This window comes from Eumetopias jubatus, unplaced genomic scaffold (genome assembly GCF_037043125.1).
Source record: "Eumetopias jubatus isolate StellerSeaLion01/CBP00866 unplaced genomic scaffold, mEumJub1_p1.0 scaffold_11, whole genome shotgun sequence".
NCBI lineage: Eukaryota > Metazoa > Chordata > Mammalia > Carnivora > Otariidae > Eumetopias > Eumetopias jubatus.
In genome coordinates this window covers 97,990,690-98,010,100 of record NW_028274817.1, presented here as the reverse complement: position 1 = coordinate 98,010,100, position 19,411 = coordinate 97,990,690, and positions in this window count along the sequence as shown.

Genomic DNA, 19,411 nt, shown 5'->3' with positions numbered 1-19,411 from the left:
TCAGAGAGAGAGAGCACAAGCAGGGGAAGCGGCAGGCAGAGCGGGCAGAGCAGGCAGAAGGAGAAGCAGGCTCCCCATTGAGCAAGGAGCCTGATGCAGGGTTCGATCCCATATAATTGCTTTACCTTCTTTATCTCTACTTTCTTTATGCCATTTTTCAAATCTTCCTCCATTTATATAACTCTTCCCAAGATTCAATTCCACACATACCCAGCAATGCCAGTTCCAGAGGATTCAAATGTGTACATCAGATTGATGATCAGTTTTACCCATTATACCAAAACTAATTGAATTCCCACTAATCCATCTGCTTCTCAGTTTTCAAAATTGCATTGTTGTTTTATTCTCTTCTGTGCTATCCTTGGGGTTTTTTTTTATGTTTTTGAAAAAAGCTTTTACTATCTTTTAAAAAAATTAAGCAGAATGTTAGAAGGAAGAATCATACACATTTGTTCAATATGCTATTTGTTCTAGTCAGTTCAGGCTGCTATAACAAAGTTCCATAGACTGGGTGTCTTTTAAACAACAGAAATTCAGTTCTCCCATTTAGGGTGGCTGGAAGTCTGAGATCAGGGTGTCAGCATGGTCGAGTTCTGGTGAGAGCCCCCTTCCCAACTGCAGACTGCCATCGTGTTATCTCTTCACAAGGCAGAAACAAAGCTAGGTTGTACTTCGGTCTCTTTTTACAAGGGCACTAAAACCATTCATGAGGGCTTCATCGTGAGCTAATTACCTGCCAAAAACCTAATCCAGATACCATCACGCTGGGATTTGGGTTTCAACATGAGTTTGGTGGGGAGATATATACATTCCGTCCACAGAACTATTTTACCAGGATGCTGCCGTGGTTGTTTTTTTCCATAACTTTTCCTGCCATCTTTAATTTTTTCTTTCTTTCCTGGACCCTCAAGTTGGTTAAGTGTCTGCCTTAGGCTCAGGTCATGATCGCAGGGTGCTGGGATTGAGCCCCGTGTCAGGCTCCCTGCTGAGGAGCCTGCTTCTCCCTCTCCCTCTGACCCTCCCCCTGCTTGTGCTCTCTCTCTCAAAGAAATAAATAAAATCTTTTTTAAAAATGCAAAAACAAAACCAAAAAACTTCTAATTTCATTCTATATATCTCTTTTTTTAGTTCCCATTTTTATCCCTGCCTTTCATGCCTCCTGAGAGATATCCTTGAGTCATTCTTCCATTTCCTGATGTAATTTGCAACTGTATCAAGTCTGTTATCTCTCTCATTTTGGAAGTCTTTCCTTGTTATTTTCATTGCTAATTATCTATGGGTGACTTTTTTAAAAAATATTTTCTCTGCTTCATGTTTTCCATATACTTCCCTTTCTTTGAACTTATTTCTTACATTCATTTTAACATATATTCTCTGTGGTCTATTGAATCTATTTCTATTTGTTTTTTATTGTCTTTCTTTAACAATCCCTGGTTTTCTCATATGTCATCGTCATCATCATCATCATCATCATCATAAATCATTATCAGTCTTTGCCCTATTGGTGTATACTACCCTTGGGTATTACCGCCTTGTCTGATAATGTAATGTGTAACTGCAGGGAAGTTTGATAGCATAGGCCCTAACTTGTGAATTTAGGATGGGAGGCATTCCCCTCTGGGCTACTTTCATGTTTCAGACATCATAATCAGAAACAAGTATTTCAGGAAAAATGATAATGATTGCAAGCTAATTTACCTTGTTTCCAGCAAATGGCCACATTGACTACAGATGCTATACATAGGCAGAGAGGGGGTGATCACTGTGAAGAAGACTTGGAAAATTATGGTTTGGGACATAAAAATCTTTGTGAGAGTATCTGTCTCCCATTGTATGCATTATTTTCAGATTTTATAGGTGCCTGGATAAGTTTTCATTGCTGTAACAAGTTTGGTAATCAAAGGACTACATTCTCATTGTGGAAAACTTGGAAAATCTGGAATGCTTAAAGAAGACAACAAAATACCCATGAAAACTAAACCCAGGGATTTTCTAATTGAATAATGTACTATTGGGATCTAATATACAGTGTGGTGACTATAGTTAACAATATTGTATTGTATACTTGAAAGTTGCTATGGGAATAGTGTTTTAATATCCTCACCATAACAACACAACAACAGCAACAACAACAAAGTGGTAATTATGTGTGGTAAAGGGGGCATTAACTAACCTTATTGTGGTAAGGTACATGTATCAAACAGTATATATGTATCAAATCAATACATTGTAGACCTTAAACTTACACAGTGTTATGTATATCAATGATATCTCAATAAACCTGGAAAAGGGGAAAAATAAAAAAAATAAAATGAAGCAGATATATTTGAGTATTTCCCAATATCATTATACTACCTCAAAACTACATATGTAATTATCAATATAAGAGCCATAATTTCAGAGCAATATGTGTAATTTAACAATTACATTATTGGCAGAAATGTAGGCTATTTCTAAATTTTTTTCTATTATAAATAATGTGGTAATATCTGTGCACATAAATCATTGACAACAGTTTTATTATTTTTGTAGGAACCATTCCTAAAATTGAATTAGCATTAAAGTGCATGAGTTGTTTTATAAGCTTTTGACATACCAAACCCAGAAACACTCTTACCCTTCTATACACATTATAGAAATCAATCATGATATCTTTTTTCCCAATGATGTCTACTCAGAATGCTTCATAACACAGCCTTCCACACACATGAAATTAAATATTTGAAAATTATTTTTAGTCTACACTGTGAGTTAAGGATCTCCATTGAGATTTTATAAAATATTCACCACTTCACCAGTATTTTACTAATTAATCCATACGCCATCCCCATTCCTTGGTATATTTATTAGAATTACTAAGTCTTTATATATGTTTTTTGGACTATATATTGTGACTGATTAATTTTTCTAGTGAACCTTGCATAAATAATCCATTGGTGGAAAATAATGCAGCTTTACAGTACTTCTAAGTATTAACTTTGCCATAGTTTTTGTTACTTTTTTTCTCTAAAGTAGACTTGAGGGCTTGATACTTTTTTCCTGAAAATAAAATTTAGAAATACTTTGCTAGTTTCCGAAATTGATTAGATTGTGGATTTGATTGAAATTGTTTAAATCTATACATTAATTTGGAAATAAAATGTCATTTCCATATTCATATGCCTATCCAAAAATAATATTCTCTTTCTTCACATTTTGTGTGTTCAAATGATATTGATACCTCAAGACATATTTACATTCCCTTAATTCAGGTCAGTTATATTTCTTTTTAGAAGTTTTTATTTAAATTCCAATTAGTTAACATATAGTGTAATATTAGTTTCAGGGGTACAATATAGTAATTCAACACTTCCATACAACAGCACGTGCTCATCACAGCAAGTGCACTCCTTAATCTCCATCACCTATTTTATTCATCCTCCCAAACACCTCCTCTCCGGTAACAATCTGTTCTCCATAGTTAAGAGTCCATTCCTTGCTTTGCCTCTCTCTCTTTCCCTTTGCACATTTGTTTTGTTTCTTAAATTTCATACATGAGTGAAACCACATAGTATTTTTCTTTCTCAGACTGACTTATTTTGCCTAGCATAATACTCCCTAGTTCCATCCCTGTCATTGCAAAGGGCAAGATTCCATTCCTTTTATGGCTGAGTAATATTCCATTGTGTATATATACATATATATATTCATTGTATATATAATCTATATTGTGTATATATAATATTCATTGTATACATATACATATGTATATATACATATATAATACTATAATATATACACACACACACATACACACACTACTTCTTTATCCATTCATCAGTTGATGGACATTTGGGCTGTTTCCATAATTTGGCAATTGTAGATAATGCTGCTATAAATATTGGGGTGCATGTATCCCTTTGAATTAATATTTTTGTATTCCTTGGGTAAATACATAGTATTTGCTGGATCATAGGGTAGTTCTACTTTTAATATTTTGAGGAACCTCCATACTGTTTTCCAGAGTGGCTGCACCAGTTTGCATTCCCACCAAAAGTGCAAGAGGGTTCCCCTTTCTCCATATCCTTACCAACAACTGTTGTTTCTTGTGTTGTTGAATTTAGCAATCCCGACAGCTATGAGATGATGTCATTGTAGTGCATTATTCATTTTTTGGGTACTGAGTTTTTCAAGTTCTGTATATATTTTAGATACGAACCCTTTATCAGATATGTCATTTACAAATATCTTCTCTCCCATTCAGTAAGGTGCCTTTTAGTTTTGTTGATTGTTTTCCTTTGCTGTGCAAAAGTATTTTCTTTTGATGAAGTTCCAATAGTTTATTTTAAGGTTCAAAAAGTGGTCCAGTTTCACTCTTTTGCATGTTCCTGTCCAGTTTTCCCAACACCATTTGTTGAAAAGACTCTTTTTTCCCATTGGATATTCTTTCCTGTTTTGTCCAAGGTTAACTGACCATACAGTAGTGAGTTCATTTCTGAATTTTCTATTCTGTTCCATTGATCTATGTGTCTATTTTTGTGCCAGTACCATACTATTTTGATCACTACAGCTTTAAAAGGCAACTTGAAGTCCAGAATTGTGATGCCTCCCTCTTTGCTTTTCTTTTTCAAGGTTGCTTTGGCTATTCAGGGTCTTCTGTGGTTCCACACAAATTTTATGATTGTGTGATCTAGATCTGTGAAAAATGCTGTTGGTATTTTGATAGGGATTACACTAAATGTGTAGATTACTTTGGATAGGATAGACATTTTAACAATGTTTGTCTTCCAATCCATAAACATGAAATATTTTTCCATTTCTTTGTGTCATCATCAATTTCTTTCATCGGTGCTTTATAGTTTTCAGAGTACAGGTGTTTGACATCTTTGGTTAGGTTTATTCCTCATTATCTTACTGGTTTTGGTGCAATTGTAAATGCAATTGTTTCTTAATTTCTCTTTCTGCTGATTCATTATTGATGTATAGAAATGCAACAGATTTCTGTACATTGATTTTGTATCCTGCACCTTTACTGAATTCATTCATCAGTTCTAACAGTTTTTTGGTGGAGTCTTTCAGGTTTTCTACATAGAGTATAATCTGATCTGCAAAGAGTGAAAGTTTCACTTTTTTTTCGCCCATTTGGATGCCTTTCATTTCTTTTTGTTGACTAGTTGCTCAGGCTAGGACTTCCAGTACTATGTTCAATAACAGAGGTGAGAGTGGACATCTCTGTCTTGTTCCTGACCATAGAAGAAAAGCTCTCAGTTACTCCCCATTGAGGATGATATTACCTGTGGGTTTTTCTTTTTTTTTAAGATTTTGTTTATTTATTTGAGAGAGAGAGAGCATGAGCATGGGGGCGAGGGCAGAGGGATAAGGAGAAGCAGACTCCCCGCTAAGCAGGGAAGCAGTGGGGCTTGATCCCGGGACCCCGAGGTCATGATCTGAGCCAAAGGCAGATGCTTAACCACCTGAGCCACCCAGGCCCCTCCTATGGGTTTTTCGTAGATGGCCTTTATTATGTTGAACTATGTTCCCTCTAACCCTACTCTGTTTAGGGCTTTTATCATGAATGGATGTCATACTTTGTCAAACGCTTTTTCTCCATCTATTAAAAGAATCATATGGTTCTTATCCTTACTTTTATTAATGTAGTGTATTGCTTTGATTGGCTTGTGAATACTGAACCACGCTTGCTGCCCAGGAATAAATCCCACTTGATCATGTGACTCATTTGTTTAATGTGTTGTTGGATTCGGTTTCCTAGTACTCTGAAGATTTTTGCATCCATGTTCATGAGGGATACTGGCCTGTACTTCTCTTTTTTAGTAGAGTCTTTATCTGGTTCGGGTATCAGGATAATGAATTTGGAAGTTTTCCTCCCTTTTCTAAGTTTGAATAGTTTGAAAAGAATAGGTATTAACTCTTCTTTTAAATGTTTAGTAGAATTCCCTTGGGAAGCCATCTGGCCCTGGACTTTTGTTTGTTGGAAGATTTTTGAACACTGATTCAATTTCTTTGTTGATTATTCTTCTGTTCCAGTTTCCTTTTTCTTCCTGTTTCAGTTTTCATAGTTTATATGTTTGTAGGAAATTAGCCATTTCTTTCAGATTGTCCAATTTGTTGGCATACAGTATTTCATAATATTCTCTTATAATTGCTGATATTTCTGTGGTGGTGGTTGTTATTTCTCCTCTCTCATTTGTGATTTTATTTATTTGGGTCCTTTCCCTCTTCTTTTTGATAAGTCCGGCTAGAGGTTTATCAATTTTTTTCATTTTGTCAAAGAACCAGCTCCCGGTTTCTTTAATCTGTTCCACTGTCTTTTTAGTTTCTGTATCACTTATTTCTGCTCTAATCTTTATTATTTTTTTCCTTTGGCAGGCTTTAGACTTCATTTGTTGTTCTTTTTGTAGCTCCTTAAGGTGTAAGGTTAGGTTGTGTATTTGAAATTTTTCTTACTTCTTGAGGTAGGCCTATATTGCTATATACTTCCCTTTTAGGACTGCTTTTGCTGCATCCCAAAGTTTTGGACCATTGTGTTTTCATTTTCAATTGTTTCCAGGTATGTTTTTTTCCTTCTTTCATTTCCTATTTGACCCATTCATTGTTTAGTAGCATGTTGTTTAACATCCATGTATTTCTGGTCTGTCCCGATTTTTTTCTTGTGGTTGACTTCTAGTTCCATATCGTTGTGGTCAGAAAAGGTGCATGGTAGGACTTCAATCCTTTTGTATTTATTGAGGCCTCTTTTATAGTGACCTAATATGTGATCTATTCTGGAGAATGTTCCAGGTGTGCTTGAAAAGAATGTGTATTCTGCTGTTTTAGGATGGAATGTCCTGAATATATCTGCTAAGTCCATCTGGTCCAGTGTGAAATTCAAAGCCATTGTTTCCTTGTTGATATTCTGTTAAGATGATCTGTCCATTGATGGAAGTGGGGTGTTAAAGTCCCCTAGTATTATTGTGTTGTTATCAGTTAGTTCCTTTATGTTTGTTATTGTTTTAAATAATAGGCTACCCATGTTGGGTGCATAAATATTTACAATTGCTATATCTTCTTCTTGGATTGTCCCCTTTATGATTACATAATGCCTTTCTCTGTCTCTTTTTACAGTATCTGTTTTAAAGTCTCGATTATCTGGGGCACGTGGGTGGCTCAGTTGGTTGAGCATCCAACTCTTGATCTCAGCACAGGTCTTGATCTCAGGGTTGTGAGTTCAAGCCCCATGTTGGGCTCCACACCCAGAGTGGAGCCACTTAAAAAAAAAAGTCTAGTTTGTCCAATATAAGTATTGCTACTCTAGCTTCATTTGACATCCATTTGTGTGATAGATGTTTCTCCATTGCCTCATTTTCAATCTTCAGGTGACTTTAAGTCTTAAATGAGTCTCTTGTAGGCAGCATATAGATGGGTCTTGTTTTTTATCCATTTTGACACCTTATGTCTTGATTGGAGCATTTAGTCCATTTATATTAAAAGTAATTATTTTTTAAAAGATTTATTTATTTATTTGAGAGAGCGACAGAGAGAGAGCATGAGCAGGAAGAGAGGCAGAGGAAGAGGGAGAGAGAGAATCTCAAGCAGACTCCCCAGTGAGCAGAGCCTGATGTAGGGCTCAATCTCACAACTCTGAGATCATGACCTGAGTTGAAATCAAGAGTTGTACACTTAACCGACTGAGCCACCCAGGTACCCCCAAAGTAATTTTTGATGGATAAATATTTATTGTCATGTATTACTTGTTTTGTCATTGCTTCTGGAGACTTAGCCTGATCCTTTCTTGTCTTTGTCACTTTTGATCTCTCCTTTGCCCTCGAAGAGATGCTTTTAATAATTCTTGCAAGGCTGGTTTAGTGTCATGAACTCCTTTTGTTTTTGTTTGTGTAGGAAATGTTTTATCTCTCTATTCTGAATGATAGCCTTGTTAAATACAGTATTCTTGCCTGCAGATTTTTCCCATTCAGCACTTTGAATATATCATGCTACAACCTTCTGACTTCCCAGATTTCTGTTGAGAAATCTCCAGCTAGCCTTAGGGGTTTTCCCTTGTAAGTTAGGGACTACTTTGTCCTGCTGCTTTTAAGACTGTTTACTTTATTACTATATTTTGCAAATTTAAACACAACGTGTCTTGATGTTGGACTGCTTTGGTTGATTTTGAAGGGAGTTCTCTGTTCCTCCTGGATCTGGATGTCTGTTTCCTTCCCCCAATTAGTTTTCTGCTATCATTTCTTGAAATAAACTCTCTGCCCCCCTTTTCTCGCTTCTCTTCTGCTGGGACTCCTATAATACGAATGTTATTATATTTGATGCAGTCACTGAGTTCCCTAAGTTTATTCTTGTGTTGCATAATTCTTCTCTCTTTTGTTCAGCTTCATTATTTCACATTATTTTGTCTTCTAGGTCACTAATTCATTCCTCCGCTTCTCCCAGCCTGCTGTTCATTGCATCAAGCCTGTTTCCAAACTCGTTTATTGCATTATTAATCTCTGATGGATTGTTTTTTAACTCTTTTATCTCTCTGGTGTCTCCCTGATGTCTTCTATTCTTTTCTCAAGCCCAGTGAATAGCCTTAAGATTGTTGCTTTAAATTCTCCCTCAGGTGTGTTACTTATATCTGTTTTGCTTAGATCTCTGACCGTGTCTTTATCTTGTTCTTTCATTTGGGATAAACTCCTCTATCCTGGCCTTCTTCTCTGTGTTAGAAAAGCCAGTTATGTCTCCTATTTCTGAAAGTAATTGCCTTTGGAGAAGAGCTTGTGTAGTGCCCAGGGCCTGGCACTTCAGGGAGTGTCTCTGGTGTGTGCTGTGTGCTCTGCTGTTGTGTTGTGGCTGTACTATCCTTCAGGCCAGGCATCTGCAAAGGCATTCCTTGTCTGCTGTGGGCAGTGTTTGGTCTTTGACCTGAATGTGGTGAGTTTTAACTAGGTGTGCTCTGGTGTACTTGTGAAATGGGATCTGAAACCAACCCTACCAGAACTGAGGCCCTGCAGAACTCTCTGGTTGGGAGACATGGTGTGGGCAAGAGTTTGTGCTGGTCTTCTGGGGGAGGGGTCCACCATGCTGGGACTGAGGCAAGCTTGAATGACAAAGGGCAGTCCTGCCAGAGCACAGGGGGTGGGGTCTGGTGTAAGCAAGTTAGGCAGCCAGTGTCTGTCCTGAGCTGCTTCCTTCGAGTGGTTCTGTGTTTATGCTGAGGGGTGGGGTAGGGAAATGGTGCCAGCCAGATCCTTCGTGTCAGGAGAGGCTCTGCAGAAATGCGGTCTCTCAGGGAAGGGCTCCGAAAATAAAAAATGATCTCCCCACTGTGTGCTCCAGGCATTTTTCAGATGTTGTTTCCATGCTGTCTGCCCCCAAGGCTTTTTTCTTGACTTCTCTTCAGGAGCAGTACAGTGCCATCTGGGCTCTATCTCAGCCAAGCCCTTGAACTTTAAAACTCCATACTCTAAGCTCTGCTGGTTGCAAGAACTCAGGAAATTCAGCCCCCCTCATATGCCAAGCTAATGGCTTGGAATGTTGTCCTTATGCATTTCCCTGTGGGCTCATCTTTCTCTCTGACCCTTTTCTGGGACTAGAGCTCCTTTCCTCCACAGCACCCATGATCTGTTTCTCCCCTAAATCACATCTCCACACTTCCTACCTTCCTTGATGTGGTCTCTTTTCTCCCTTTAGTTGTGGAGGTTTTTATTTTTTTTATCAATTTTCAGGTTGATTTCTGGGGTATTGAGCATAATCTGATAGTTATCTAGTTTTATTTGTGGGACAAAAGGAGCCTAGGGTCCTCCTACACCATTTGGAGCCCCATGAATCTTAAAAGTTTATTAGTTTGCTTATGTTTCCTGATTATTTGTTTATTTATTTATTTTTACTCTTGGGTTTCTCCTTTGCAAAATTTTGCTACTGATAATGAATTTAGGCATCAGTACAGCTACAGCTTTCCAGTGAGATAGTCATCATGTAACAAGACAGAAATAAATGTTGGTTAGTCATACACAAATTTGTTATTTCTTTGCATAATTAGTGTGAAGGATCCTTGATTTCATTAGATATACTATCATGAGAAAAAGAGATAATTATAATCTCATGAGCAATAAAACAATAAAGATGTAAACTTTGATTAGTTCTCTTAGTAAACTGATAAGCAATTGGTTTTTGAGGAAGCAATCATGTCTGTGTTTAAAAAAAGGTAATATAGCTCTTGAAAATAAAGTAGCTGTGAAGATTCCTAAACATGTCTTTTTTTTGTGGACACATGTTTTCTTTTGGGTAAATATCTAGGAAGGAAATTGCTCAATCATAATATAGGTGATATTTAAATTTATGAAAAATTACCAGACTGATTTTTAACTTGATATATCATGTTATCCTTCCAAAAAAAAATATATGAAGGTAGTCAGTTTGCTCTAAATCCTTGCCAGCATTTGGAGGTGACAGTCTTTTTATTTGAGCTATTCTAGTATATGTGTAATAGAAAATTCTATTAGACAGTGCTAACCTAGATGCTAGTTCCTTATACCAGGTTACTAGGTTGAAAATAAGCTATATGTTTGGAATTTTAAAGTAATGTAGATATATTTGTTTTTATAGTTAAAGATGAAGGAAACATTTAACAAAAAATTTAAAGTAGAATCACTTTTAAAACAACCTGATACATATATTAACTTGTAATTGCCTAGACATATGTATTACTAGATATTTCTCAAACTTCAAATATGTATGTCATTTTACTTTTTTGAGAGGTCATTTTCATTTATTTATTGATAACATATTGTTTTAGAAAGAGTTCATTAAAAAAGAAAGAATGGCTCTGTATTTCCCCTTAGGACCGCCTTTGCAATATCCCATAGGTTTTGGACTGATGTGTTTTCATTCTCATTGGTTTCCATGAATTTTTTAAGTTCTTCTTTGATTTTCTGGTTGACCCAAACATTCTTGAGCAGAGTGGTCTTTAGCGTCCAAGTGTTTGAATTTCTGCTAAATTTTTTCTTGTGATTGAGTTCCAGTTTTAACGCATTAAGGTCTGAGAAAATGCAGGGAATAATCTCAATCTTTTGGTATCAGTTGAGACCTGATTTCTGACCCAGTATGTACTCTATTCTGGAGAAAGTTTCATGTGCACTCGAGAAGAATAAGTATTCTGTTGTTTTAGCGTGGAATGTTCTGTATATATCTATGAGGTCCATCTGGTCCAGTGTATCATTCAAAGCTCATGTTTCTTTGTTGATTTTCTGCTTAGATGATCTGTCTATTGCTGAGAGTGGGGTATTGAGGTCTCCTACAATTAACATATTGTTATCAATATGACTATATTTTGGTTAACAGTTGGTTTATGTAGTTGGCTGCTCCCATGTTGGAGGCGTAGATATTTACAATTTCTAGATCTTCCTGTTAGATACACCTTTTAAGAATGATGTAGTGTCCTTCTGTGTCTCTAACTACAGTCTTATTTTAAAATCTAATTTGTCTGAAATAAGAATTGCTACCCCAGCTTTCTTTTGAGGTCCCTTGGCATGGAAGATGGATCTCCATCCCTTCACTTTCAGTCTGGATGTATCTTTAGGTTCAAAATGAGTCTCTTATAGACAGCATATGGATGGGTCCTGTCTTTTTATCCAATCTGCAACCCTGTGCCATTTTATGGGAGCATTTAGGCCGTTCACGTTGAGAGTGATTATTGAAAGACATGAATTCATTGTCATCATGTTGCCTGTGAAGTCCTTGTTTCTATAGATCGTCTCTGTAAATTTCTGTTCTATATCGCTCTTGGGGTCTTTCTCCTTTTATAGAACCCCCCTTAATATTTCTTGCAGGGCCGGCTTAGTGGTCACATATTCTTTCAGTTTCTGCTCATCTTGGAAGCTCTGCATCTCTCCATCCATTCTAAATGACAGCCTTGCCAGATCAAGTGTTCTTGGCTGCATGTCCCTCTCATTTAGGATCCTGAATATGTCTTGCCAGGCCTTTCTGGCTTGCCAGGTCTCTGTGGATAGGTCTGACCTTATTCTGATGTTCCTCCCTCTGTACATAAAGAATCTCTTCCTCCTAACTGCCCTTAAGATGGTTTCCTTGGTTCTAAGATTTGTGAGTTTTACTATTACATGCTGGGGTGTTGGCCTGTTTTCTTTGATCTTGGGAGGGGTCCTCTCTGCTTCCCTAAGGGGGAAATACATAGCCATCCAAGCCTCACTCAAAAAAAAAAAAAAAAAAAAAGGAAAGAAAAATCCTGAATTTACCAACTAACTTTACACCTTAAAGAACTAGAGAAAAAGCAACAAACGATGCCTAAGCCATGCATTAGAAAAGAAATAATTAAGATTAGAGCAGAGATCAATGAATTAGAAACCAGAAACACAGTAGATCAGATCAATGAAACTAGAAGCTGGTTCTCTGAAAGAATTAATAAGATCGATACACCACTAGCCAGACTTACCCAAAAGAAAAGAGAAAGGACCCAAGTTAATAAAATTATGAATGAAAGGGGAGAGATCACAACTAATGCCAAGGAAATAGAAACAATTATTAGAAATTATTATCAACAACTATATGCCAATAAACTGAGCAACCTAGAAGAAATGGATGCCCTTCCTCGAAACCTATAAACTACCAAGACTGAAACAGAAAGAAATTGACAACCGGAATAGGCCAATAACCAGTAACAAGACTGAAGCAGTGATCAAAAACCTCCCAAAAACCAAGAGTCCAGGGCCTGATATATTCCTTGGGAAATTCTACCAAACATTCAAAGAAGAAATAATACCTATTCTCCTGAAGCTGTTTCAAAACATAGAAACAGAAGGAAAGCTTCCAGACTCATTCTATGAGGCCAGGATTACCTTGATCCCCAAACCAGGCAAAGACCCTATCAAAAAGGAGGATTTCAGTCTGATATCCCTGGTGAATATGGATTCCAAAATCCTCAACAAAATCCTAGCTAATAGGATCCAACAGTACACTAAAAGGATCATCCACCACGACCAAGTGGGATTTATCCCTGGGATGCAAGGGTGGTTCAACATTCACAAATCAATCAGTGTGATAGAACATATTAATAAGAGGAAAGAGAAGAACCATATGGTCCTCTCAACTAATGCAGAAAAAGCATTTGACAAAATACAGCATCCTTTCCTGATTAAATTTCTTCAGAGTATAGGGATAGAGGGAACATTCCTGAAGTTCATAAAATCCATCTATGAAAAACCCACAGCGAATATCATCCCCAATGGGGAAAAGCTGAGAGCCTTTCCCTTAAGATCAGGAACACGTCAAGGATGCCCACTCTCGCCACTATTGTTCAACATAGTACTAGAAGTCTTAGCAACAGCAATCAGACAACAAACATAAATAAAAGGTATTCAAATTGGCAAAGAAAGTCAAACTCTCTCTCTTCGTAGATGACATGATACTTTATATGGGAAATCCAAAAGACTCCACCCCCAAATTACTAGAATTCGTACAGCATTTCAGTAATGTAGCAGGATACAAAATCAATGCACAGAAATCAGTTGCTTTCTTATACACTGACAATGCAATTACAGAAAGAGAAATTAGAGAAACGATTCCATTTACAATAGCACCAAAACCCATAAGATACCTCAGAATAAACCTAACCAAAGAGGTAAAGGATCTATACTCTAGGAACTATGGAACACTCATGAAAGAAATTGAAGAAGACACAAAAAGATGGAAAAACATTCCATGCTCACGGATCGGAAGAATAAACATTGCTAAAATGTCTGTGCTACCCAGAGCAATCTATACTTTCAACACCATCCCGATCAAAATTCCAATGACATTTTCCAAAGTGCTGGAACAAACAATCCTAAAATATGTATGGAATCAGAAAAGACCCTGAATCGCTAAGGAAATGTTGAAAAAGAAAAACAAAGCTGGGGGCATCATGTTGCCCAATTTCAAGCTATATTACAAATCAGTGATCACCAAGACAGCATGGTACTGGCACAAAAACAGACACATAGACCAATGGAACCAAATAGAGAGCCCAGATATGGACCCTCAACTCTATGGTCAAATAATCTTTGACAAAGCAGGAAAAAATATGTAACGGAAAAAAGACAGTCTCTTCAATAAATGGTGCTGGGAAAATTGGACAGCTATATACAGAAGAATGAAACTGAACCATTCTCTAATACCATACACAAAGATAAACTCAAACGGGATGAAAGATCTCCTTGTGAGACAGGAATCCGTCAAAATCCTAGAGGAGAACATAGGCAGTAACCTCTTTGACATTGGCCACAGCAACATTTTCAAGATACATCTCCAAAGGCAACTGAAACAAAAGCAAAAGTGAACTTTTGGGACTTCAACAAGATAAAAAGCTTCTGCACAGCAAAGGAAAACAGTCAACAAAACAAAGAGGCAACCCACAGGACTGGAGAAGATATTTGCAAATGACACTACAGACAAAGAGCCGATATCCAAGATCTATAAAGAACTTCTCCAACTCAACACCCAAAAAACAAATAATCCAGTCAAAAAATGGGCAGAAGAGATGAACGGACACTTCTCCAAAGAAGACATACAAATGGCTAACAGACACATGAAAAAATGTTCATCATCTTTAGCCATCAGGGAAATTCAAATCAAAACCACATTGAGATATCACCTTACACCAGTTAGAATGGCAAAAATTGACAAGGCAAGAAACAACAAATGTTGTTTGTTGAGAGGTTGTGGAGAAAGGGGAACCCTCTTACACTTTTGGTGGGAATGGAAGTTGGTACAGCCACTTTGGAAAACAGTGTGGAGGTTCCTCAAAAACTCGAAAATAGTACTACCCTATGTCCCAGCAATTGCACTACTGGGTATTTACCCCAAAGACACAGATGTAGTGAAAAGAAGGGCCATATGCACCCCAATGTTCATAGCAGCAATGTCCACAATAGCCAAACTGTGGAAAGAGCCGAGATGCCCTTCAACAGATGAATGGATAAAGAAGATGTGGTCCATATATACAATGGAATATTACTCAGCCATCAGAAACGATGAATACCCAACTTTTACGTCAACATGGATGGGACTGGAGGCGATTATGCTAAGTGAAACAAGTCAAGCAGAGAAAGTCAATTATCGTATGGTATCACTTCTTTGTGGAACATAAGGAATAGTATGGAGGACATTAGGAGAAGGAAGGGAAAAATGAAGGTGGGGAAATTGGAGGGGGAGATGAACCATGAGAGACTATGGATTCCAAGAAACAAACTGAGGGTTTTGGGGGGTGGTTTGTGGGATGGGTTAGCCCAGTGATGGGTATTAAGGAGGGCATGTACTGCATGGAGCACTGGGTGTTATACGAAAACAATGAATCATGGAACACTACATCAAAAACTAATGATTTTATTGTATGGTGAGTAACATATCATAATAAAATTAAATTAAATTAAAAAAGAAAACAACACTAATGAAAATAACAGAAAAGTAGTAATAAGTAGGATCAAAGAAAATTAATAAAAACTCAATGGAAAGAACACAAATGTTGTCCATAAAGGATTTACAAAATTTTATAATGATCAAGTTTAAATTTGGCCTATTTAACTGTCAGTCACAATGAGAAGGGAGAGTTCAGTTATATAATTTTCATTAGAAAGGCACATTTAAGTTCCCCCAGGCAAATTATATTCTAAAAGGGACTTCTCCAAAGGAGCCACTGAGTGATACAGGAAACAAAATTTTAGTAAGTGGATATAGATTAGTAAGGTAAACTTCTCTCCTGGACCATTTGCCACACACTCCCCCCCTCTTTCACCTTGCTTTCTAATATTATATACTTGTGTAAGTTGCCTTACATTCCTCCTGAGGAAGGCAGAGAATGAACAACTTTTTAAGTAATTATTGAATTTATTTATTATACACAATTTCTTCAATATCATTGTGTTTAAAGATATTTGACCCTTTTCCAGTAAGTCCCAGACTACTGTGTTTTTGCTTCATTCTACCTGCTTATTATAGCTGATTTCTCTAACGGTGTCTGCCTCTTTGCTGTTTCTAAGCTACTAGAAAGTTAGGAATCAGATAATCAAGTTTGTCAGATTATATACAAAATGAGAGCAAGTAGGCTCTGGTTAAAAACAAACCAAACATGGAATAGTTTAAAGAGAAAATGCATAAAATGCATTAATTGTTGGATAGCATCTATTTTTGTCCACTCAGGGTCTGTTTTTTTGCTTACTTCCTAGTATTCAGCTTTAATTGCTACTTTCCCAGATCGGTGAGGTAGTTCTGAAATATTAAACATTATTTGTACTGTTAATTTGCAAATGTAGAAACAATATTTATGCAACTAAATTTTAAAGACATGTTTGTAATCTATGAGAAGTTTTAAAAAAGTATAAAGAGAACTGTAACTAGCAAAAGAAATTCTTTTTCATTTTTTATTAAGTTTTTAATTTTTTTATAATTATGTTCAGTTAGCCAACATATACTACATCGTTAGTTTTTGATGCAGTGTTCAATGATTCATTAGTTGTATATAACACCCAGTGCTCATCACAACACATGCCCTCCTTAATAAAAAAAAAAAAAAAGAAAAAAGAAAAAGAAATTCTTTTTTCAGAGTGTTCCCCATGCAAAAGTACATATCCCTAGGAGAAATGAAAAAAATGGAAAGACTAAAACTATTCTTTTTCTTTTTTTAAAGTTCTTATTTTAATTCCAGTTAGTTAACATACAGTGCTAAGTTAGTTTCAGGTGTACAACATAGTAATAGACTAAAACAATCCTTAACTTAACTATCCCTGAACAGTTCCTTGTCACAGGTTGTAATTTAAATGCAAACCAATAATTATGACACTATTTGGGGAAACTGGTAAACTATGCAAATAAAGTTATTCTGATTTGTTGTGACATTTTGAAAAAAATCTATCCCATTCTTACCTTTTAGTATTTAAATTCAGTCCTAAAGAATGGGGAGAATTTTTTATATCAGATTCTAATAAAGATGAAATATTTTGTGTTTCACCAAATCAGAATCTTCCATAGTGTACAGAAATCATTATACTCTCCTATTTGAAAATGTAAGTTTTTCACTGTTTAAAGAACTTGAATCTGAGTCATCTTCAGATGCTTCATCATCTACAGGCATTTGCAGTTGCTAACATTCAGAACTGTGAAATATCCTAAGCTCCCAAGAGAGTCTGGCTGTTGCTCCCACTTTGTATGTTATTTTAGATAGGAGCTTTCTTTAATTACATTCATTTCTATGTGTCACTATCCCTGAACAAAAGAAGAACGTCTGAAGATGTTCTTGGGTTTCACTTCTAGGCAGAATGTTCTGGGACGTTTGTTCCTATTCCAGATATGTGATACCTCAAATACCCCTTCATTTCTGACCACTCTAAATCTAGACTACACTTTTCCCTCTTAGTCTTATTTTGTACATGATAATTTTATGCAATTATAAACAAATTTACAGATTGAGAGCACCAGGGAGTGTTTAAAAAGAAAAAAGAGACTTGGGGCACCTGACTAGTTTAGTCAGTAAAGTGTGAGACTCTTGATCTGGGGTTGTAGGTTTGAGCCCCATGTTGGGCACAGAGATTACTTAAAAAATAAAATCTTAGGGGAAAAAAAAGAAAAAAAAAGAAATAACTCCACTGCAAAATCTGCAGATAGAATGGATCAGAACTCAAAATACTGATAAAAAAATCATAGTTTGTATAGTAAGAATTTTTTTTTGTAAGCATTAGCATCTAATAAAATTATTTCGTTTAAAAAGTTTTGAGTGATCTACTTACTTTCCGGTTAGGAATTCATTCATGACAATAATAAGAGTGGACTCTATTTACTGCATGATATAATTAAGTACTGCTATTTTTATTTAATTAATTTCTCAATTATTTTAAATGACAAATTTGCACTGAACTTAATTAACATTTAATATAATATTTAAGTATAATGCTGAAATTTGGTAATAATTTACATTATCTTATCATCATTGCCCTTTCTATTTTTTAATTATATAATTTCCTTCACAAGTGTCAGAGTTCCTTCATATTAGCAGATTAGCTTAGAAAAATGCTTATTTTGGGGCGCCTGGGTGGCTCAGTCGGTTAAGCGGCTGCCTTCGGCTCAGGTCATGATCCTGGGGTCCTGGGATCGAGCCCCACATCTGGCTCCCTGCTCAAAGGAGAGCCTGCTTCTCCCTCTTCCTCTGCCTGCCACTCTGCCTACTTGTGCTCTCTCTCTATCTCTCTGTCAAATAAATAAATAAAATCTTTAAAAAAATGCTTATTTTATTGGAATAATAATTCATTTTAAACACATAAAAAATTAAAAGCATGCAATTGGCCCTCTTTGGATGCTCCCAGTAATTCCATAAATCTAACTTCTAATCTCAAAATGTATTTTATTTTAATTCATTGTTCAAAAACCTTTAAAAATAAAAAAAATTTCTTTTTCATCAAGATTTTGTTTAGCTAAATATGAAACAAATGTAAAATTGCCACAAAGTTTTTAAAACATATATTATACTGTATTACTAGAAATCAAAAATTCAGAACACATAGGGTGATAATTTTCTCATCAGCTCCAGTCATTCCCAGAGCTGAAATTATGTACCAAAGTTTTACAGGAAAATGAACAACCTGTGGCACGTGTCGAGGTGAGCCACCTATACATATAATATCATAAAGAGTATTCTCACTACTCTTAGAATGTTCTGTGCTCTTCCTGTTCATCTGCACCCCACCCCAACCACTGGCAACCACTGATCTTTTGATTGTTTCCAAAGTTTTGCCTCTTCCAGAATGTCATTAGTTGGAATCATAGTAATATGCATTTATCTCTTCCACGTCTTTTCATGTCTTTATAGCTTATTTCTTTTTAGCACACCATAATATTCCACTGCCTCACTGTACCATAGTTTATCCATTCACCTACCAAAAGACATGTTGGTTTCTTCCAAGTTTGGGCAATTATGAGTAAAGCTACTATAAACATTCATGTGCAATATTTTGTGTCAATATAACTTTTAAAAATTTTGAGTAAATACTGAGGAGTGCACTGCTGGATGATATGGCAAGAATATGTTTAGTTTTGTAAGAAATTTCCAAAATAATCTTCCAAACTGGTTGTGCCATTTGGCATTCCCACCAGCAAGAGTTCCTGTTGCTCCACATCCTTGCCAGAAGATACATTTTTCATACCTTTGGAATGATTATCAACTCTAATTTTTGATACTTTCAAAGACAGCCACTATCTTTATAATCTATACTACTTGTTACTACAGTGATGAATATGCATCAGATTATTTTTCTTTAACTTTTAGTTTGATAACTATCTTCCCACAAAAAGAGAACAAATTTTAAAAATTATTTTTTTGTCCACAACAAAATATTTATACATGCAAGAAGTGAGAAAATTGGGATGTGAAGTCATTATTGGCAATTTCAGAGAAAAGTTTTAA